This window comes from Meles meles, chromosome 1, assembly GCF_922984935.1.
Source record: "Meles meles chromosome 1, mMelMel3.1 paternal haplotype, whole genome shotgun sequence".
Classification (NCBI taxonomy): domain Eukaryota; kingdom Metazoa; phylum Chordata; class Mammalia; order Carnivora; family Mustelidae; genus Meles; species Meles meles.
This window is the reverse complement of record NC_060066.1, coordinates 110,573,967-110,596,715: the sequence shown is the minus strand read 5'-3', so window position 1 is coordinate 110,596,715 and position 22,749 is coordinate 110,573,967. Positions and strand designations below refer to the sequence as shown.

The following is a 22,749-nucleotide window of genomic DNA, read 5'->3' as shown; positions in this document are numbered from 1 at the left end:
AATTCGGTTTTTAATTATTTGATTTTTTAAGATTTATTTATTTGACAGATCACAAGCAGGCTGAGAGGCAGGCAGACAGAGAGAGACAAGAGAGAGAGAGAGAGAGAACACAAGCAGGCAGAGCAGCAGGCAGAGAGAGAGGCGGAAGCAGGCTCCCCGCCCAGCAGAGAGCCCGACTCGGGGCTCCATCCCAGGACCCTGAGATCATGCATGACCTGAGCAGAAGGCAGAGGCTTTAACCCACCGAGCCACCCAGGCGGCCCCCAGACATTTTTATAAGCAGTATTTTCATTTTCATTTAGCTCAAAATAATTTCTCTTGAGAATTTCCCATGTAGTAGTCAAAGTGTGTTGTATAATCTCCAAATTTGGAGTTTTCCAGCTGTTACTGATTTCCATTGTGGTCTGAGAGCACGCATTGTATTTCTAGTTGGAAGTCTCCAACTCCAGTCAGTAGTGAATTTGTTTATTTCTCCTTACAGTTCTATCAGTTTTTGCCTCATGTATTCTGTTCTTAGGCACTTATTCATCGAGTATTATTATACCTTCTGGATAACTGACCCCTTTATTATATAACATCACTTTTTATTCATTGTAATTTTTCTTGCTCTTAAGTATATTCTGTCTGAAATTAATATAACCACTCCAGTTTTCTTTTAATTAGTATCAGTATGGTATACTTTCGCTGTCTCTTTTAATTTACCTGTGTTTCTAGGTTTCTTTTTAAAATGTTTTGAGAGGGAGAACGTGAGAGAGAGAGATCAGGAGCAGGGGGCAGGGGTAGAGAAAGAAACAGACTCCCTGCCAGGGAGTCTAATGTGGGACTCCATCCCAGGACCCTACGTTCCTAACCTGAGCCCAAGGCAGACATTTAACTCACTGAGCCACCCAGGCGCCCTAAAATAAGCTTCTTACAAGCAACATATAGTTGGGTCCTGTTTACCACTCTGATAGTCTGTTTTTTAATTGAGGTATTTAGACCATTTGAAATGATTACTGACATAGTTGAACTAGTATCTACCGTATCTGCAACCGTTTCTGTTCATTGTTCCTTTTCTCTTCCATTCCTTTTCAGCCTTCTATGGTCTTAAGTGAGCATTTTACATGATTCTATTTTCTCATCTCTTAGAATATCAATTCTGTTTCTTTTTTAAATGTTTTAGTTGACACTATAACGCTTCACAGACAGTGCAGGTCCTTGTAACAGAGCATTCCCAACTCCCTCGACTGCCCTTTAGAATGTTGCTGTTTCCTCATTTAATTTCTCCACAAGCTATAATCATCCAACACACACACACACACACACACACACACACACACACACACGTTTTTTTTTTTTTAAGATTTTATTTATTTATTTGACAGAGATCTCAAGTAGGCAGAGAGGCAGGCGCAGAGAGAGGAGGAAGCAGGCTCCCCGCTGAGCAGAGAGCCAGATGCGGGGCTCAATCCCAGGACCCTGGGATCATGACCTGAGCCAAAGGCAGAGGCTTTAACCCACTGAGCCGCCCAGGCGCCCCCACGCACATTCTTTTTAAAGGATCTTACTTGAGCAAGCGAGCGCTCGAGCCTGAGCAGGGTGGGGGGCAGAGGGAGCAGCAGACTCCCTCCTGAGCAGGGAGCCAGATGTAGGGCTTGATCCCAGGACTCTGATACCATGACCTGAGCCGAAGACAGCCACTCAACCTACTGAGTCACCCCAGCGCCCAATATAATTAGCTAATATAGTTTTGCTATACAGCATGTTAGCTCAATTAATAAGATTTTATTTTCATTTATTCTCATTTTATTTAGTTGGTGGGGATCTCTTTGCTTGTATGGTTTCTGCAGAGAACTCCGATGTAATAGTAATCCTTGTTATTCTATAACCAGGATGTTTTTTCCTTCAGGCTTCTTTCAAGATGTGCTCTTCGTCTTTGACTTTGTGCACTTTAAATATTATATGTTGTGTCAACCTGGCTGGGCCATGGTGTCCAAGTATTTGGTCAAGCGTTATCCTGGATGTTTTCTGTGAAGGGAGTTTTTTGGATGAGAATAACATTTCAATCAGTGGATTTTAACTAAAGCAGAATACTCCCTATACCGCTGCCTGGTCTCCTCCAGCAGGCTGAAGGCTTCCACAGAACGAGCGAGGAGGAGCTCAGCCAGCAGACTGCCCTTAGACACCAGCTCTATCCAGCCCTTCTCTGAGTCTCCAGCCTGCCGTGCTCTCTCACCAGAGGGGGCTCATCAAGCCTCCACAGCCCCATAAGCCATTTTGGTACCAGGAGTTGCTCTAGAGGAACAGAATCTTCAGAATGGCTTTTAATTGGTCTGGGGTTTCTGGAATTGGCTCTCCGATCTGATTCGATTGAAAGACACTAAAAAGTCTATTTCCAGTAGGAAAAACAGTGCTGCTAGTCCATGGTATAATGTGCCAATAGAGATAGGCAAAGTATCATTGGATACTCCTGCTCAAGCACCTAGAAAAGGCAGGGGTTTGGGGGACTATGTATATGATACTTGAGCATTTTTGTCAAACTAACAAAGGAGACTGGCTCACTCCATCATCAAACAGAAATGGTACATACGAAATAGGGCCCAAGTAAGCCCTGAAGGTACAAGGAAGTTACATGAAGAAGGGGCACAAATGCCCACGGTCCCCATTGCTGCTACAAGCCCCCTCTCACGGCCTGCACCCAGGGCCTCATGGGGCATTCCCTACAACTCACACAGAAAGAGGAGACTGGAGCCCCGTCTGCATATGGTTCTGCCTGATATGCAGGCACCGCCCAAAGGGGGACAGCCTTAGCATGAGAGCTCTCTCTGGGACAGCCCTGAAGGACAGTGGTGAAGGGCAACCCTTCCAGTGAGTGGAACTCTGAGTAGGATACCTGGTGTTTCATCGTACTCAGAAGGGACATGCTGATCATGTTGATCGGTGACAAGGGAGCCTAGGGTAGAAGTATGTGGACAGACTTCTCAGAACGAGCGCAGACATGAGGCTGTTAATAATCGTGTGGGTAAGAGGACCTGTTCTGTGGATACCAGTCTACTTCTTTCCCCAGCCACCCACTCCGGCATCACCCAATGGGCTCCTGAACAAAGTGGTCATGGTGACAAGGATGGAGGTTATGCGTAGGTTCAGCAACATGGACCTCTACTCACCAAGGCTGGCCTGCCTACAGCTGCTGCCGAGTGTCCAGTCTGCCAGGAGCACAGACCAGTTACCAAGACAGCACCATTCCCTGGTCAAATTTGGACAACTCCCTAGTGGCAGATCCGTGACATCGGGACACTTCCACCAGGGATGGCACAGTCTTTTGTTCTCACTGGAACAGACACTCTGAGCACAGGTTTGCCTTCCCTGCACACAACGTTTCTACCAAACTCCTGTCCATGCACTTGTAGAATACCTCATCCACCCCTAGAGCATGCCACACAGCATTATTTCAGGTTACGAACTGGATTTTGCCTCCCCGGCCACCAAACTCATAGGTGTGTGCCTAAATCCCAATGTGCCTGCTTGGAGATAGGGCCTTTAAAGAGGTAACTCAGGTTATGAGGTCCAGTGGGGCCCTTAATCCAATGGGACTGGTGTCCTTGTAAGAAGTGGAAGATGCACCCGAGCTAGCAGGGTGTGTGTGCGCGCGCGCGCGTGTGTGTGTGTGTGTGTGCACGTGCACGCACGCGCGCACACATGGGCACATGCCCGCACACGTACACCTAAGCACAGAGGAAAGGCCATATGAGGACTCAGAGAAAAGGCAGCTCAGGAAAAGAGTCTTCACCCAAAAACGCTAGCACCATGATGTTGGGACTTCTCACCTCTGGAACTCTGAAATAACTGTTGTTGTTTAAGCTATGGTATCTCGTTATGACCGCCCAAGCAGACTATAAACCCCTTCTGCTCAAGGAAGTCACTTCACAGAATACCAAGTGCAGCAGGAGCCCACGCTTGTGGAATTCACGAGTCTGACCATGATCCCCACCATCTGGAAGCAGCTAGCGGGAGACACCAGTGGGTCGGCCTCCTGAAGACTTACAGTGCCAACTGCCACGTGGGTTGCAACACCTCGAAGGGCTGAGCGAGATTCTCCAGGAGGCCGCATATGTGCTCTGCGTTAGTGTCCAAGACGTGGTGCTGTTTCTCCCACGGCCGGGATGCACGGGTCCAGGCCTCCAACGGTAGAAACAGGAGTGATATCGTTCAGTAGGACCTCTAGTGACCCTAGCAAAACTACCTTTGCTTCCCGTCCCTGCAGCCTTTTGCTCTCTTGTTTGACCTACGCTTTTTCCTGTATGGCCACGCTTTCCAGCTCAGGTGTGCTCTTCTAATCATAGAACCGGCAGTATCAACAGCCTTGCTAACACTTAGGCCCGACACCAGGCAAGTGTCACAGGATTTGACAGGTGAAGAATCATAGGACTGTCCCTGTTGTTTGGTGTTAGGGACTGAACTGTGCTCCCTACCCTCACCCCGAATTCTTATGTTGAATCCCTAACGCTCTCTGTGACTGGGTTTGGAGGCAGGGCCTTTAAGGAAGTAATAATCATTAAATGAGGTAGTAAGATGGGGCCCTGATCTAACAGAACCGGTGTCCATACAAGAGGAGGAAGAGACACCGAAGATCTCCCCTGTTCACAGAGAAAAGGCCATTCAGGGACAGAGTGAGAAGGCAGCCTTCTCCAAATGCCAGAAAGAAGTCTCATCAGAAGCCAACTCTGGTCTTCTGGCCTGCGAAACTGTGAAGATTATGTCTGTTGTTTAAGCCACCCAACCTGCAGTACCTCGTTACTGAAGCCCAAGCAGGATGCATGTTATCAGGATGCATTCACTGACTCCGGCTACGTAACTGGAAGCGAAAGTATGTTTTGGAAGAAGCACTGTCCAATTTCACGGTCTGAGTATCGTGTCTTTTGCACTGATAGTGCCTTCCTCAGTTACACATATATCGAAGCCCCAGGCAAGGCCCACAGAAACAGGCAAAATGGGAGGGGGGAAAGATACAAAAAGTTTCATGACTGCATCCTCTCATCATCACCTTCAGATCTTACAAACCTTCTCAGCGAAGTCTGCACTTTAGGTACCCTCAGATTCAATCTGAATACATAATCATTTAAGCAACTGAGCCAGTTTTTCCAACCTTCTCCTCACCTGCTTGCAGAAACAAGTATTTCATTTACCACTGAGAGCACCATTCTAAGGGTTATAAAGCTGTGGTGTAACATTCTGTCACATCCAAGGGTGATAAGGAGATGTAATATTATGTCTCTTTGTCTTTTTTCTATATCCGGAATCTCCTCTTCATTCTGCTAGCCCTGATCTGACCACAAACTAGAATCCCAACAACTCTTAACTGCCTCTGAAAAATCTGACCGAATATAACCCCCGTCTCCAACTTGTACAGAGATTAAGTATGGTGACTAAGGAGAAAGAGCCCCATTACAAAAACTCGACTATAGCTGTGGATGATAGTCACAAGTTTCCACAGGCCTATCCCAAGGTTTCTGTTCAGCACCAAATACACAGGCCGAGGTTAATTTGCCTGGATCCTCAAGGTGCTCATCTGCGCCATCTAAAGGCCGCATGAGAAGTTGTCTTCCGTTAAAGGAATTAAAAACAGTACTAAAGGGAAGTTAGTCCAGACACAGATCAAGAGATAAAGATTTCATAAAACCGAAGTGCAATTCCACATGTGCTTAAGACACAGGAAGCTGTAAGAGGAAGGAGTTTCCACTCAGACAAGAAAAAGCTGGATGACCTACCGAATCATTCCTCTTTTGAGCCCAACAGAGAGCTGAGATTGCCAAGACCACTGGGTAGACTGAAGTCCAAAGCCCAGTAAAGTTCTCCAGGGAGGGACGTACACATGAACCATTTCCTGTCTGGCAGAGAGTGAAAAGGAAAGACGGCAGCCATAAAAGTTGTGAAGGAGAAAATAACTGCAATTTCAACCATTTCTTAAAAGCCAAAGCTATCGTGACAGTTTACAATCCCAGAGGCTCCTATGTAAGGTGGGGTTTTGCCTGTCTTTCAGGATTTTTTTCTTTTTAAAGATCTTACTTATTTACTTGAAAAAGAGATGGGGAGAGGGACAGAGGAGAAGCAGACTCTCCGCTGAGGAGGGCACCCAACGTGGGGCTCGAGCCCAGGACTCTGGGATCATGACCTGAGTCAAAGGCAGATACTTAACCGACTGAGCCACCCGGGCACCCCATCAGCTGTTTTTCCTCAGGCTTCTGCCGAGGGTTCTTACTGCCTCTGGAAAATCTGACCTAATATAACCCCCAACTCCAACTAGAACAGGGCACAGCAAGGACTCTCGGGTGCCTCAGTGGTGTAGGCACAGAGACCAGGATCAGCTACCGCAGGCACAAAACCCAGTCACTTCTCTCATTTGTAAGAAAAGTCACCTACCATTGATGTTAGAGTGAGAAATCCTGCCAACCCTTGCTTCCAAGTATAGGTCAGCCTCAATAAGGGGGTGAAACGGGCTGGGGCAAGGGGCTGAGGAGAAAGAGAGTTGAGGAAGATGGGGAGAGATGAGAGGTGCAGCAGCAGAATGGGAGGAGGAGCAGAGAGAGGATGAGGAGGACTTACATTCCTGGGCCCTTCTGTTCAGGATAGCCCCCCCTCCACCACCACCACATCCCCACCTCTCACCTTGGGCTCTCAGACCCCACAAGGACACTCTCTCCACCCATCGCAGTTTCCAACCTCATTGCTCTCTCTTCCCCGCTCCTCCTCAGAGCCTGGTTCTCTGGCTTTCCCGGCCTTTCTGCGATCTCTCAACATCCTTTCAACAGACTTCTTTCCTTTTGAAATCAGTCAGTCCATTTCTGTTCCTTGCAGTCATAAAGCCTGACTCACTTCAAGTTTTCCTGGAGGAATACCTGGTGATGTTACGGCTCAACTTTTTCGTTTTCCAGAAGGCACTTTCATCTTCTCCTCAAACTTTTGAGGAGAACACCTTCTTCTTCATAACAAAGTAGACCCTTTGCCTTCTGCCTCCATTCAAGCCTCATCCAGTCTCGAGGAACAAAATACCTCTTCGAGAGCACCGGGCATCTTTCTTTGTTTTTCAGGCAGCGGCTTTTTTCTTTCAATGTCAATTTTTTTCTGTTCTGTGTACCGAGTAAGGGAAGGAATGGCTTTGGGATTAAAAGGGGAAATTAAGTACACAGATGGCTATTTTGAATGTAATGTGGATTTACATCTATTACGTGTATATTTAGTGTGGTGGTATTTTGTGTACCTAAGTCACGTACACACTGTAAGACACCTGGGGTACACACACCCCGTGGCCCAGTCCTGGGTGCTCTTGGGTACATGGATATATGTTCATTGTTTTGTTTTGTTTTTTAAGCGGGCAGTTTTCCAGGTTATGGGATACTGAGAAACTGGAATGGAAGTGACTTGGCCAAACTCTCCGAAAACAGTCTAAGAGTCAGAGCCCCGCCTTGTGGCTTTAAGGGTATGCTGTTGATTTTGAGTCAACGCAAGCCAAGTTTGGTTTGGTTTGTCAGAGTGTTTGATGTAAATGTTAAACATGGCTGATTACCTTGTATGTAGGTCTAACAAATACAGAAACAGAAGAAAAGCTTACAACAGCAACAACAAAACCCAGAAGTGTATAGGGGGAAAAAACAAAAAAGGAAAATCCCCTTGCCTCCCAGTCCCACTCCACTGCTGACACACCTTTACCTATTACATGGAGGAGTCAGTTGGTGGCTTTGGAGGGTGAGGGGTGCTTTGCCACCAACGGACCCAGGAAGCCCCAAGTCTTGCCTTTTCTCTGGGCAACGGGAAAAGTGTGAAGGCGAGGAAAAGCAAAGTAACTGTACCCTTTACAGAAATTTCACCTCTGGACGGAAAACTGGATAAAACTGGGGCAGAATCTGTGGTTTATGAACTCTTCCCTAACCCTAGGCCCAGAGTGGATTTACCTTATTTTCTGAGGTGGACGTGACATGACAGAAGTCAATCAAAGGAGGCGGACAGAGAGAAAGCAAGGTGGATGAGCACCGACGCGGGCCAACTGCAGTCTAGTCTAGTCCCGCGGGTACAGACAACATACGTGGGATTGCCGGCGGGCGTGTGGATGCTGGATCAGTACTGGCGAGGAACAACACACCACCTCTGTAGGGGTTCCATGGTGTAATGGTGAGCACTCTGGACTCTGAATCCAGCGATCCGAGTTCAAATCTCGGTGGGACCTTTCCCTTTAAGTGGACCGGATGGTTGTTTTTTTTTTTAACCCTTCGAGGGGCACGTGCCTTCCCGCTCCTCACACCTCCCCCCCAATCCCGCGGAGGGAAACTCCGGGGACATCGCCCCGCCCCCGCCCCCCGCACGCCCGGACCCCACGCAGTCGCGTCCTCCACGCTCCGCAGGAACCGGGAACCCAGAAACTCGCGTCTCAGAGTGGCCCCGGCTCCCATCCCCACCCCCACCCGGCGCCACGGATACTGCAGCCACAGCGGGGGCTCCGGGCCACTGCCGCCTCTCACCCCCCCCACCCCGCCCCCCTTGGGCCTCGAGTAAAACCCGGCGGCTGTGACCACTAAATACTGTGCTCCGAGGGCGTCTCGCCGCGCGACCTGTCGTTGCACCACTTGTCTTGTCAGGCAGGTTTTGCTGGAGGGTGCTGTGGTTCTGAGGTCGATGGTTCGCAGACCTCAACTGGAAGTGCACTGGCCTATCTCTGAAGCAAGGCCTTGAATCCTTATTCCGCTTTCACCGAGCCCGTCGGCTGAGCTAATGTATTAACTCTGAGATGCTTCCAGCCCAGGAGATTACAGTCATTCTGACCACAGAAAGCGTTACTTCACTGCCCGGGGGGGTGGGGTGGGTGGGTTCCAAAGCCACTGAACAGTGATCACTGGAGTAACTTAAATCAGTTTTCATCACGTCCAGTGTCTCTGCAGTGTTGCGCCCCAAATAACGACCTACCTACCAGTCAATGATTCCAGGTAAAGTGCCGGGTCCCAGGACTAGTCTACAAACTTAAATGTGCTACTCACTGACTCCTTCGACAGGCCCATCTCATACCATAGTCCTCGCTCGTTTTCTATAAAATCGAACACTGAGATAGGACGAGAAGAGAGTTAAGTAATCTGTGCAGTCACTCTGGACACGGGCAGGCGGGGCGAGCGGGATTTGAAAGCAGGAATCTGAACCGAAGATAGCCCGGCTCCCGAAGGTAGGCTCAGAACCACTGGGTTCAAACTGCCCTCAATCTAGAAAAAACAACAAAAGCACTCGACTGGAAATTAATCCTGCGTACTTCTTTCGGACGCGTGCGCGGGGTTAATTCTAGCAAGGTCCAAAAAAGTCACAAGTGCAAGTAAACACTGAAACAGGGAAAACCTTGCCTAAATCCCAAGCACATAGGCACGGCCCCTAGACCCCACAGACCTCCAGCACCGGAAAAAGCTGCACTAACGCCTGCTTTTCAACCGGACTAAAGCCAGGGGAAAGCGCGAACGCAGTCCCCCACTACCACAAATTATGCAGTCGAGTTTCCCACATTTGGGGAAATCGCAGGGGTCAGCACATCCGGAGTGCAATGGATAAGCCTCGCCCTGGGAAAACCACCTTCGTGATCATGGTGTCTCCCCTGCCAGGTAAGTATGACTTCCAACCCCTCCGCCCCACACCAGCCGCGCACGCCTCGCACTCTTCACACACGCCCACTTCTCTCCCCACCACTCTCGAGCCTCCCGACGCCTTCCACGCACGCCACACAACGGACCTCCGTCAACCGCCCCGACTCCTTCCCGTAGCCCCGGAGATCCCATTGAATTTAGCCGGCAGCGGTCGAAATCATCAGCCCCTGCGCTCCCGTATTTACAAAGCACACGCCCTGTGTGTGGCGTCACAGGAGCACCTCCCTCCGGCGCACGCCCCGCCCCTGCCCTTGTCCCCTCTTTCCTTCCCACCCGGAAACCTTGCGGCGGCGGGCGTGGGTTCCGAACCTCAGCCCTGCGGGGAACCTGTCTGGCAGGCTGTTCATGCCTCTATACCTTTCTTCAAATATAATGCCTTTCGGTGTGTAAAACAGAGCAAAGGAAAGGGGTTCCATTTAGATCCAGTCAGTTTTAACTTTGTGATCCAAGATTTCAATTTCAATTGGAAGTTTGTCCCGAGGCGCCTGGATGGTGCAGTTAAGCACTGGATTCTTGGTTTCACCTCAGGTCTGGATCTGGGTGGGGGTGGTGGAATCAACCCCGAGTGGACTCGCGGCTCACCGCAGTCTGCCTGGGACTGTCTCCCGGTCTCCCCCTGTGCTCCGCGCCTTCCACCCCCGTGCACGCGCCCTCTCCAATAGGTAATTTTTTTAAAAAACTAAAGCTATCGAGTATCCGAAAGCAGCTGAATTTATGAAACGAGAGACAACAGGTGACTGAAAACCACGCTTCTGGGTTTTTGTGTTGTTTTGTTTTGACAGGGACAGACAGCAAGAGAGGAACACAAGCAGGGGGAGTGGGAGGAGGAGGAGGAGAAGCAGGCTTCCGGCCAAGCAGGGAGCGCGATATGGGGCTCCATTCCAGGACCCTGAGACCATGACCCGAGCCAAAGGCAGACAGACGCTTAACAACTCAGCCACCCAGGCGCCCCCCCCCCCAACCTTCCGTTTTCACCGCTAGTGGCGCTCCAGCCTGGGAAACCCAACTGAAAGGCTATTTATTTGAACTTTAGAAGTAGATTCTATTCTGTTGCTCCTGTCACAATGTATTCATTGAAGGATTCTCCTCTGGAGACGGTAAAGGAAGTGTCTCTGGCCAGTCAGGCAAGGAGAGGACACAGCAACAGGGATTAGGTGACAATGGAGCCAGTGAATGTGAATGCTTGATCCAGGCCCCATTCCTTGAATCCTGGCAGCCAGACGCATTGTCCAGGCGGCAGCGAGGAATACTTTCCGGGGAATCTGACCAGCCTTGTAACAGAAAGAGCATGTTCTCCTCTGTACTGCTTCTATTTCCCTTGCTGCTATGACCTATACCGTCAGAGTATCGGCTTGCGTAGCTCTGCTTGTAGGCACCTGACAGCCAAGTTTTGCAAAGATTGCTTTTTACCTGACATCCACCTCACCTGAGAAGGTAAGAAGTAGGAACAGAAATGGCTATGCTATGTTTAAAGATTTACAGGATCAACATGACCAGATTCCTGAATGCAAAGATCAGCTGACCAGGGACAAAAAACTTACAGGACCTTCGTCAGATGCCACACACACATCACCCAGCTCTTGACCCCCTCCCGCTTTCCTCTTTGGTTAACATAAAAGAAACCTGAGTTTCTTGCCAAGAGGGAATAGTTCTTTGGGTTAACAGTCTACCATCTCCGGGGCGCCTGGGTGGCTCCGTGGGTTAAAGCCTCCGCCTTCCGCTTGGGTCATGACTGAGCCCCGCATCGGGCGCTCTGCTTGGCGGGGAGCCTGCTCCCCTGTCTCTCTGCCTGCCTCTCTGCCTACTTGTGATCTCTGTCAAATAAAAAAATTTTAAAATCTTAAAAAAAAAAAAAGTCTACCATCTCCTTGGTTTGCTGGCTTTCTGTATGAAGTCCCTTTCCCTGCCCCAACATCTTGCCTCTTTACTGGCCTGGCATAAGGAGAGAGCAAGAGGAGCTTGGACTTGCTATCAGCCTGAGTGGAAAGACCTGGCATCGTCCTGTCAGGGAATGCGCAGGCACTTGTTAAAAACGCAAGGCCGATTTTTCGCTTTAGCTACTGCAGTAGGGGAGAGACTTCAGTATAAAACTGACGACAACTCCCAAAGACAGCAAAGACAACTGTGGGTCAGTGATTGGAAAATTACTCACAGAAACTTGGGTTTTGGACATCAACAGTGAGGGGATTCTTGCTGGGACTGGGCCTGGAGGGCCGAGGACTAGGACTAATGGAGGACGGCTGAGAGGAGCCTGACTAAAGGAAAGCGGATGCTATTTATTCAGAGCTTGCAGCTTGTGTTTTTGCAGAGACTGAAAGGAAGGCAGAGGAGTGGGAGAGCTTTCTAGTAGAGAATGGGAAGGCTTCATGTGTGCCATGATTGGAGGCTGATAGCATGGGTAAGCTATAGGCAGGTGTTAACTTTAAAAATAAGTTATTTTCCCAGCAAAAAATGGGCTTATTTGGAAACAGCAGAGAATTGCAATTCAGGACGCGCATGCTGTGGCAAAACCACAGGCAAGCTGAGTAAACAAAGGAGGGGAATGTCCTTTTATGGAGGAGGAAGAAGTTGGGAGGGGTTGTTTTGAACAAAAATCCACTGGAGAAAACCAAGAGTTCAGGGTGATCCCGGTTTCTCACAGGCTGAGTTGGTGGGGGGTAGTCAGTTTCATGTAGGAGCTACAATCTACATTCTTTTTCCTTTTGGGACCTGTCCCTGTGAATTCTTTCCTGTTGAGAATTCTTCTGTTGGGAGTCTCCAACTGACAATTCTTCCTGTAATTGATGCTGGTGGTATGGCTCCCCCTTCTACCCTCTATTTTAGTGAGGGTTCCCTTGATTGTTTTTCACACCAACTGAATTTAGGTATCCTGTGAGATCGGTTGGGGTGCACCGCACATCTGGCTCTCTCCGGTGGATCCCACGTGGGAAGCAGGAACGAGAACTACGGAAACTGTCAACTACCAAGTCCTGGCATCATGGATGGGTTTCCTAATATGCTCACACAGTTATCACGAAATGCCGCACCTGGGTGGCTTAAACAATGAAAGCAATTTATTTCTCACAGTTCTGGATGTTGCGAAGTCCCAGATTCAGGCGCCACCAATGTAGGTTTTGAATGTGGCCAAATAGGGCACCCCAAAATATGCTACTCTGGCATAAGGATTATTTTGAGCTAAAGACACACTTGAAAAAGAGCAGACTCAAGAAGGGTGCTCTGACCTCCCTCCTCCTTCCTAACAGGAGGAAGATAAAGCTCCCCTGTGAAAGATGCCCTCCCTCTACCAGGAGGAAAGAAACATTCTTGTTACCAGAGACAGGAAGTTGAGGTGAAGAAATCTCTGCAAATGGACCTTGTTAAAATAACCCTTATCTGTCTTTTGCCTCCTCCTATGTTTTGGTTACTTTTTCAAAATTTCTACTCTTGCTCAACCTAGTACGGAAGCACGTAGGCCTCAGCACTTTTTGGGTCTTTGTTTTTCCTTGACAGCTTCCACATACGTGTAAAATACGTCCGTGCTTTTCTCCTGTTAAGTCTGTTTTACAGCCAACTTAATTCTCAGGCCCAGTCAGAGACCCCAAAAGGGGACCCAGGAAGAGTTTCGCCTCTTCTGCAGCTTCATTCTCAGGCATCCTGTCTTGGCTTACATCAGCCCCTACCTCTCGCTGTGTGCTCACAGGGCCTCCTTTCAGAAAGGCGGGGGGGGGGGGGGGGGGGGGGGGGGACGGTGTTGAGGAAAAAATATCCTGGCTTTTAACTTCCCCAAGTGTCAATCCAGGTTTAGTAGGGGGTGTGCCCATGGCACAGACCCGTCTTTCTGCAGCTGGAAGATGATGGAAGGCTATTTCATTATCCAGAACAACTGTGGCCAGAGATTTTACCGATCTTTGCCTGCCAGCTACTGCTTCAGCAGCAGATTCTGTAATAACTTTAAGAAATTAAGAAGTTCCTGGGATGCCTGGGTGGCTCAGTTGGTTAAGCAGCTGCCTTCGGCTCAGGTCATGATCCCAGCGTCCTGGGATCGAGTCCCACATGGGGCTCCTTGCTCAGCGGGGAGCCTGCTCCTCCCTGACTCTGCCTGCCACTCTGTCTGCCTGTGGTCCCTCACTCCCTCTCTCTCTGACAAATAAATAAAATCTTTAAAAAAAAAAAGAAATTAAGAAGTTCCTGATCGCCTTATTTACTTTTATCCCTTACCAGGAAGAAGGGATCCGCCAACAGGAGTGTGTGGAGGCCGAGAAAATTAAGGCCATCCCACCTCAGGTTTAGCTTTAGCATTAAGTACAGCCATCTTGGCAAAGCAAAAGCTGGCACCTTGCACCCCCTCTCCACCCCCTCCCCTCCCCTCGGCAGTATGTGTGACATTCCTCAGGCATCCCTGACTGCCCCAAAACAAAAACAAATAGTTAACTTGCAGAGATCACAATCCTGCAAGGCAGGAGTCTCCCTTGGTTTACAAATGTCCTTGAGATTTACAACAAAGAAGTTACCTTATCAATAGCCCAATTTCCAGAGGCACACATAACTCAGTTCCTCAAGCCCTAACGTCACCCTCCCCTCCATAAAAACTGAAGGAGGCTGAGGCGGAAGAAAATGGAGACAAAGTTAAACCTAATCTCACTAAGAACACTTGATAGGAGAAATGTGACATTCCACCAGGAAACTCCCAATTGTCATCATGTTAGTGCCTCATTAGAGGGAGAAACGGCCTTGATTTGATAATAACCAGGCCTCCAATATCCTGACAGTCTTTTCTACCCTGATAGCCCTTCTGAACATCCCCTTTGTCCTCACTTACTGCTGAGCCAGCAGTCGTGGCCCAATTATCTACTGCCAAGTCCACCCCCACTCTGCCTTTAAAAAACTCTGACTGTGTCCAAGTCCCTACTCCACTGTGTCGGGTATTACTTGGGCCCAAGCTGAAGCATGTCACCTCAGGGTCCAAGTCCCTACTCCGCTGTGTCGGGTATACTTGGGCCCAAGCTTAAGCTTGTCAAATAAACCCTCGTGTGATTGCATCGGTGCCTGGCTCCTTGGTGGTCTCTCTTCAGACGCGAAACCTCGGGCACAACAGAGTGAATCCCGAATCACAAAAGCCGCCTGGTAGGTCCTCTCTCACAATGTAAATGGTGATTCCACCAATGAGGTGCCTGCCTTCTTTTGCCTGTGAAAAGCTGGGGGCAGAATTACGGGGGGGGGGGGGTTGTTTTGTGTTTTTTTTGTTTTTCCCTAGCCTGTTGTTCTAAATTCCGAAGGTTATCCCCACTTAGCAATGGCCTGGGGGGTAAAAAGGAAGGTGTTCCTCTTTCCAGGCCAATGCCACGGTAAAGGAAAGGAAAAGGAGGAGTAAGGGGTTCGTGTTTAGTTCAAGTATGAAGTCTTGATCCATCGTCTGGGGCGGAAGCAGTCTATCTCCACGTCAGCTGCTTCTCTTCATCAGTCTGATTTGGAGGTTTCCAGCATCTGGGCCGGCTCAAGCGTCAGGTGAAACTTTTTTTTAGCTGTGTGATGATCCTAGTTTTGCAGCAGTGTCTGCGGCCAGGAACACTTGGTAAGTTTCCTCTGCATGAGGCTCAAGGGCTGTCTCCCTCTGACAACACTTCCAGAATACCCAGTCATCAGGCCAGACAGACTGTGACTGACAGAATCCTTTGAACGCCCATCTGGGAAGGCTTCTTTAACCTGCAGATGACAGCCCTGAGCAAAGACACTACACACTTCCAGTAGCTGCTATTACTAACAAGGGAGAGAATTCCAAAAAGTCTGCAAGGTTTTCGTTAGGGTTTGTATTTGTCCAGGGATGTGGAGAACGTGGAAGGTATAATCCAAGTGGGAAACACGCTTTCTAACAGTTTTTCCACTATTGTGAGGACATCAGCCTTGCAGTAAGGATAACCTCAGCCCATCTGGAAAACATATCATGCAGTAACAAGAACATATTGATAACCTCTACTACCAGGTGGCAACTGAATGAAGTCCAGCTGCACGTGTTTGAAGGGTCCAGAGGGAGGTTTGAGGCTTCTGGAACAGAGGGAGTTTTCCCAGGGTTATAGACCGGACAGGTCAGACTTTGCTGGTAGACTGTTTTCTGTAACTTTATAGAAAGTCTTTCCACCAATGTCTATTTGTCATTTGAGTCCATTTAAATGTACTATGGTAGGTTAGAGAGTGCAAAACCCAAAAAAATGGGGTTTGTTAGGGAGCCAGGAAGAACCAAGTGACCACCTTGGTTTTCCAGTGGCCCCAGCTGTTCCTTTAATTTACAGCCATTCTTTACTCACCTTAGTTTTTCTGATTCAGGAGCAGACTGCTTGCCATGGGTATAGGACATTTAAGATGGCAAATATCAGGCAACAAGGGGCCATTCTTTGCAGGAGCACAATGGACATTATCCAAATGTATCATTATCTTTATAGAAATCTGTTGCTGTTGCCTTGTATGTAAGTCAGCTTGATCACGTATTAAAATTTCTCTCCAAAAAAAAAAAAAAATTTTTTTTTTTTTTTTTACAAACCTCCAACTTTCTTTTTTACATTCAGATTTTGGGGGCACCTGGCTGGCTCAGTCAGGGGTGCATGCAACTCTTGATTTGGGGGTTGTGAGCTTGATCCCCATGTGGGGTAGAATTTACTTAAAAAAAAAAAATTCTGATGTTGTCCTATGTTTTCCTTCTTAAAATTATCAGTCTCACTTTAGTCACTAATACACGAGTACTTTCTTTTCCCTCAACAAAAATGCATTTCTGGGGCGCCTGGGTGGCTCAGTGGATTAATCCGCTGCCTTTGGCTTGGGTCATGATCTCAGGGTCCTGGGACCGAGCCCCGCATCGCATCGGGCTCTCTGCTCCGTGGGGAGTCTGCTTCCTCCTCTCTCTGCCTACTTGTGATCTCTCTCTCTGTCAAATAAATAAATAAAATCTTTAAAAAAAAAAAAATGCATTTCCATCCCTCTTTCTTTTTCTTACCAAACCCATGTATTTCACTTTCCTTGTATATGGAAACATTTCCCTTATTATTTTTCCAGTAGTCTTAGTTACTTTTATCAGAATTTTTAACTCTTAGAAACCTTAATGTCTAGTCGTAATAAGCACTTGTGAACTGACTATTACAGCAGTGAGGTAGGAAATTGAAGGGACTCCGTTTTAGAAATTCTAAGTGTCCATCTCTGCTGTTTTTCTGCTAGGCCCCATTTACTCACATTCCATCTTTTGCCCCTGAATCAGCCAAAGCAGCTATGTTCCCACTTCGAGGGGGACCAAGGAAGTTAATCATACTCTGAGTTCTGTCCTAGACCCCCAAACACCCGTTAACACCTAAGAAGAGCCAGATCCCAAACATGGTTCAGGGTATTAGCTTCAAACAAACCTCTGCTAACGCTGGCATCAATATCCCTACCTTCCCTCATTTATGCAGTAACACCTACTGTTCCCCTGACACCTTTGATTGGATCCTACCATACTCTTGAAGAAACACGACCCTAGACCCTCCCCAATATAAACTGCTAGCCTCAAGGAGACTTATTCTTTCCTTTCCCAGTCTTCCAGCTACTTGGTCTGCTAGTCTCCACCTGTCACTCACCCTATTTAGGAAACTCTGTTTTCATGTTCTCTGGCTTGTGTTTCATTTCTGTCCTGCGTGAAGTCAAGGACCCTCTTGGTTGGTCCTGTGGGACCCTCCCTGGGTCCTCAGACCCAGTCTGCTTGTATCACGAGTTTCTTTAGATTTGCCAATTTCTGAGTATATTTTATAATTTCTAGAAGCACTTGCCTTTTTAAATTTTCTAGTGTGGCACTAACACACTTAAATATCTTTTAGTTTCTCTGTAATCAGGAGCCAAAAATTAATGTTTTAATATTCTGTCTTATTTGGAAATGTGCTAGATATTTAATGAATTTAACTTATCATTTAACTAACTTAACGTAACTGTTAAGACTTTAGATTGCCAAAAAGATTTGGGGAAACTACTTAAACAGACTAGTAAATTCCAGTGAAAAAGAAGTTTTATATTTATGCTAGTAACTCTAAAGATGTATGTGTTTTAATTAAGCAAGCCATCAACCTTCAACTAGTTTAAAAAAAATTTTTTTTTTTTTTAAGATTTTACTTATTTGACAGAGATCAGACAAGCAGGCGGGGGTGGAGGGGTGGAGGGGTGGGGGGATGGGTGTGGGGGGGTGCCTACTCCACACCCCACTGAGCAGGGAGCCCAATGCAGGGCTCTATCCCAGGACCCTGAGACCATTACCTGAGCCTAAGGCAGAGGCTTAACCCACTGAACCACCCAGGCACCCCTTAAAACTAACTTTTATTAATTCCGTATTTTCCCAGATCATACAAACTTAAGACACTTGGGTTAGTTTCTTTTCCTTTCCTTTCCTTTCTTTTTTTTTCTTTTTTTTTTTTTTTAAATAGAGGAAGTGGGGGAAGGGCAGAGGGAGAGGAGAGAGAGAATCCCTGCCTAGCTTGGAGCCTCACGCGGGGCTTATCTTGCAAGACCTGAGCTGAAATCAAGAGCCAGATGCTTAACAGACTCAGCCACTCTGGTGCCCCAGTTTTTCTTTCTTTCTCTCTTGAGTTTTAGAGTGCCCAATCCTTACAAGCACTTGCCTTCAAACCAAATGAATGAAACTCTTTTACAAATTAATTTCAACAATACCATCCAGGTAGGAAAATATTGACATTACATTATACACACACACACTCACACAGACGGGTGCAGAGACACTATGGTTACATTGGGGTTTTTTTTGTTTTGTTTTGTTTTTTTAACTTTGGTTTTTCAAGGCCAACAATTTACAAGTCTTTTTGAGATAAACAGGGGAGGTCTGGGGATCAGTAAGGGAATAGGTGAATTCTGAATTGCCTCTAGAGCTAACTTCTGCAAAACTTAGGTAAGATAAGGACAGCTGCTGTCACTTTCTCAAAGATTTGGGTTTTAAATTAAATGACAACTTCGGCTGAGCCACCTGTCCAACTATATTATCTGCTTTGTTTCTTTCCCTCTGGGTGCAGTTTCAATTTTTAGTATTTCTGGCATTACTGAATAACCCTGCTTGGGTGTAAGCTGGGTCCCCAAAGAGGGTGCAAAGGATATCACCTTTCCAAAATCCAAAATCATCCTGACAGCCAAAACAAAACCCAAGTTGGATGCCCCAGGCGGACCAAAGGCCTAGCCCAGTAATGCAAAACGAGACAAACAAGAAGACAAAAGCTATCCCAGGGAGAGAAAGGATCGATATAATGGGCTTGGATCCGAAAAGAAAAGGACAATGTGAAATTTTTTTCTCTCTCTCAACTGGGTCCTACAGATAGAAATTCAGAACTGATTCTGGTGAGAGTTTCCACCCTTCACTGGCTTCTGCCAGTTTTTCCAGGATCCCCTGTGCAGGCTCTGGTATTTACCGGAGTTACCCCTTGTCTGGTTAAAGGAATAATACAGCAGTTTACCAGAGAATCTCTCCTTTTCATCAACTCTGGGAGAGGCCCATATGGGGCCCTCTCTTGAAGGTAGGTATGGAATTGTCTGTAAGGCCATCGGCGTGGGAGGACTTTTGTTTACAGCTGTGTCGTCCCTTCAGAGTGGAAAAACAATTCAGAGGATTAGCAGAACGGGTACTCAGAAGATAGAGGGGATCAACAGGAGTTACATCAGAGTTATAGTCTTTTAATTTTCCACGAGCTTTTTGCAATGAATCTTTCAATAAACTGGAAGGCATCTGGAGGCTTTGGCTCGCCAACTGAAACAGGTATCCCATTCTGTTTAAATTTGAAAACCCTTACTTTTAAATACACTTCTTAACTTATCTTAGGTACTTGCAATGTTCCGCATCATGGCCATGGCAATTCCAAGTTGTATTTCGAGTAAAACTCTTGCCATCTTCTGTAGTTATTCACAGCTCCTGGCCCCACAAGTTTTTCAACACAAAGCAAGCAGGCTGGCCAGAAGGTGGCGCGCTTGACTCTAGAATTTCAGAATCCTAGTACCTAAGCCTTTGTTCACACAAGACAAGACAAACAAGGGCACCTCAACACAACAGCAGTAACCAAAAGATGTTACTGGCAAAGAGAAGGCCCTGCATACCACCAGCAATTCCCAGCATGGACTCAACCAGTAGACTTCGGTAAATGGAGAAGAGTGGGCAGGAAATGAGGAAAGGACCAACCAGCAAATCCGAGTAAATGCAAACCATGGACTGGAAATGGGGAAAGGACCCCAACAAGGAACTACAGAGCGGACTGAACCAAGGGCTAAGGACTGCAGCTCTCTCAGAGCCTCCCGTCCGTCTTGTCTACCCCCATTACCCCTGGACTGAGAAGCCAATTAGACCAGTAGCTCCAATGCAAAAAAAGAGGGGAGCTCAAACCAAGAGAATCTTACCAATAGTCCTTGGAAAGAGCAAGACAGACTGAGCTCAGGAGGCACCATGCCTGCTTTTCATTATTTTCATTATCCCTGAAAGCCACTAGAAGTTCACTTTGAATTCCTATGCTACACCAAATCTTAAAAATACCAAACCCATGAAATCTGAAGCTCTAATTGGCTTTACAGGCAGCGTCCCATCTAGCAAGTACAGGGGAACTCTGCTGAGTTTACAGAGAGCAAAGGTTTTTAAAGACACACAGAGGGCTTAAAAATAAAAGAAGGAATTTGTGAGCCAGAATGCATAGTTTAGGCAAGGGTGACCTCACAGGGGGAGGGGTGGGAGTCTATCAGTGAAGTTCCTACTATTGACCAAAAAATTCCATGTTGACTAGTCAAAGGTGACATTTCTGGGAGGTTGAAACTGCAGTTCGGTTAAGTCGTGTTTTCTTACTGGGCTGGGGTCTTTGTAAGTGGTACCATTTGGGGCCTGGTTTTCTTTTTAACCTACTGTTGCCAGGTGAACGGGGGAGACACCGGACCCTGAGGCCTCAATCCAGCCAGTCCTAAAGAGAGGGAGAGGAGGAGAGAAAGGGAGGGGGACAGGGAGAGCTAGAGCAAGAGGGAGCTGAATGCCCCATGCCCGGGGGCTGGGGGGCTTGGGGGCTGGGGGGGGTGGGGGGGGTTTCTTTCACTGATCATCTGTATCAACAAGCTTACTACCTTGGGGTGGGAGGCTGGGTTTCCCTTTTTTTTCTTCTTAATTTGGTCAAGGGTTTCCTGTCCTGGCACTGGCCACCCTGGGCCTGTCTGGTTTGATCCAGCTTTTTGTGGAGTGCTGCCCAGACAGCCCTCTGACCTTCCAGATAGCTGGTGATGACTTCCTCATTGCTGACCTCCAGCTATCCCGTCAGAACGCAACTGACTGCCTACTCTAACAGTCTCAAAACCAGACAAATGATCCAGGATGTTGAACTGGTCTGGCCTGTTGACCAACTCAAAAAGCTACTGTGTTAGAATTCTAGAAGGAAGAAACAGGACTACAGAAATTATGAAAATTTATAAACCTCCACAGAGACTGAAGGCAACTGCGAACTGGTGTGTGCAGGTGGCTGATGTTCAGAGGGAGCAGAGATACAAGATGGAAAACAGCTTTTCAGTTCTGACCTTGCATCTCACTCCCATGGCACTGGCTCAATCATTTCTTACTCCTTCAAGAAAGGAATTACTAGCAGCACTTACTCAATTTGCCAATGTGGCGTGCAGTTTGATGTCTGGGACCCACATAAGCTTTGTTGAGTGAAACAGGTGTAGACACGTCTGATGATCCCTGGGTGTTCTTTTGCCAGAGTTTCCTCCTCCAAAACTCCAGGGCTGATGACTGTCGTGGCCTACCCCAGTGGGGCTTACCCATCCCTAAGTATAAAAGTGATCCCCTAAAGAGAAGATTTCCCTGATGGACTATAAAACAACAGTAGCGGAAATTATTTCTTTGTACATGTTGCTTTACATGTGGGAACTCATCCTTGATTCTACCACAACCACCAAAGACTGAGGCCTACCTCTACCGAGTTCCCCTCATCTCCCTGTGGATTCTTCCCCCCAAGTATCCTCCCCTTCCTTGTTCCCCTAATTCCTTCCCCTCCACCAGGGTGTCTGCCCAGCCCTGCAATTTCTCTCCGTTTGGGAATTTCATTTCTTGATCCCCACTGCATAGTGAGACGTGGCCCAAAGGTCTGCCCAAGTCTAGCATGTGAATCAGTGACCAGAGGACTCTGGGTCCCAGGGACCACCAGGAGAGAAAGAACAAAAGTTAACACTGGCTTTAGACCCAAATATGCAATACCTCAAAGACCCATCAGACACACCTACCACCCGAAGGACATAGCCTCTCCAAAGTCCCTGTGCACACTAAGTCCTCCATGTCTTCTGCCCTGGAAATAACCAGAGAAGTTTAGTTCCCACTTTCTTTCCCTAGTGTGGCAGTTGTTCCCTGAAGGTCAAAACCCCAGGGGGACCTAACTTGCCCGAACACTAGATAGAGAGTTCGAAGTAAAACTTCTGAACACACTTCACTGGCCATACCCTGGTAAGTACCCACAACTCACCGGCAGGGGGTTGGGGGAGGAGGGTGAGGCACAGCCCTGCAAAAACTCACGTTGGGGCTTCTTGTCCCGTTTCCTTTCCGTCCCTGTTTGGGCACCACTTGCCGCTTCCTAAAGGTGCAGGGGAGAAAAACAGAGCACAGGCCACTCAGCAGTATTTATTAGATACAAGATAAAAACCAACAAAGGGGAAGAAGACCTCGGTCACAAATCTTACACGCAAAAAAGAAGAAGAGTAGGGTGTGCCTGGTGGAGCCTCCAGGAATTTGTAGGCGAGTGGGCGCACTTAAAGGGATTACCTTCACAGCAGGCTTTCTCAGGCGCTAGGGAGACAGCGCGGAAAAGGGAAGCAGATGGTATTCCCCCGGGAGAGGGCTGGGTGTTCCTGGCTGCTTGGCTTCAAGGACAAGTATCATCCTCTCCCCCAGTGGCCGGCTGCTAGTACAGGTTTTTCTCAAGGTCATTTTTAAGTCTGCTTGCGTGACCAGTACAACTCCTCGTTAGTTATATTTTAAGCAGTATATTATCCTAAGGGACGGTTACAATCCCAGGGTCCTGCGATTGAGCGATGGGATCAAGCCTTGAAATCAAGCCCCGAGCCCCCGCACTGGACTCACTCCTCAGCGGGGAGTCTG

The 22,749-nt window shown here is 47.7% G+C and overlaps 1 long non-coding RNA gene and 2 other non-coding genes across 4 annotated transcripts; 1 reads left to right on the top strand and 2 right to left on the bottom strand.

The window, feature by feature from the left end:
- Positions 1 to 1,406: 1,406 nt before the first annotated feature.
- LOC123949788 lies at positions 1,407 to 9,854 on the bottom strand. Of its 2 annotated transcripts, XR_006820079.1 has the most exons (5): positions 9,737 to 9,854; positions 6,646 to 9,221; positions 5,748 to 5,867; positions 4,025 to 4,158; positions 1,407 to 2,007 (listed from the first exon to the last, which is right to left on the bottom strand). It is a non-coding gene; the product is annotated as an uncharacterized LOC123949788 (long non-coding RNA). The 2 variants fall into 2 exon arrangements; XR_006820082.1 differs by lacking the exon at positions 9,737 to 9,854 and having other exon boundaries at positions 6,876 to 9,298.
- On the top strand, positions 8,129 to 8,200 carry TRNAQ-CUG. The gene has a single exon. It is a non-coding gene; the product is annotated as a tRNA-Gln (tRNA).
- LOC123927573 lies at positions 9,453 to 9,616 on the bottom strand. The gene has a single exon (XR_006815490.1). It is a non-coding gene; the product is annotated as a U1 spliceosomal RNA (small nuclear RNA).
- Positions 9,855 to 22,749: the final 12,895 nt, after the last annotated feature.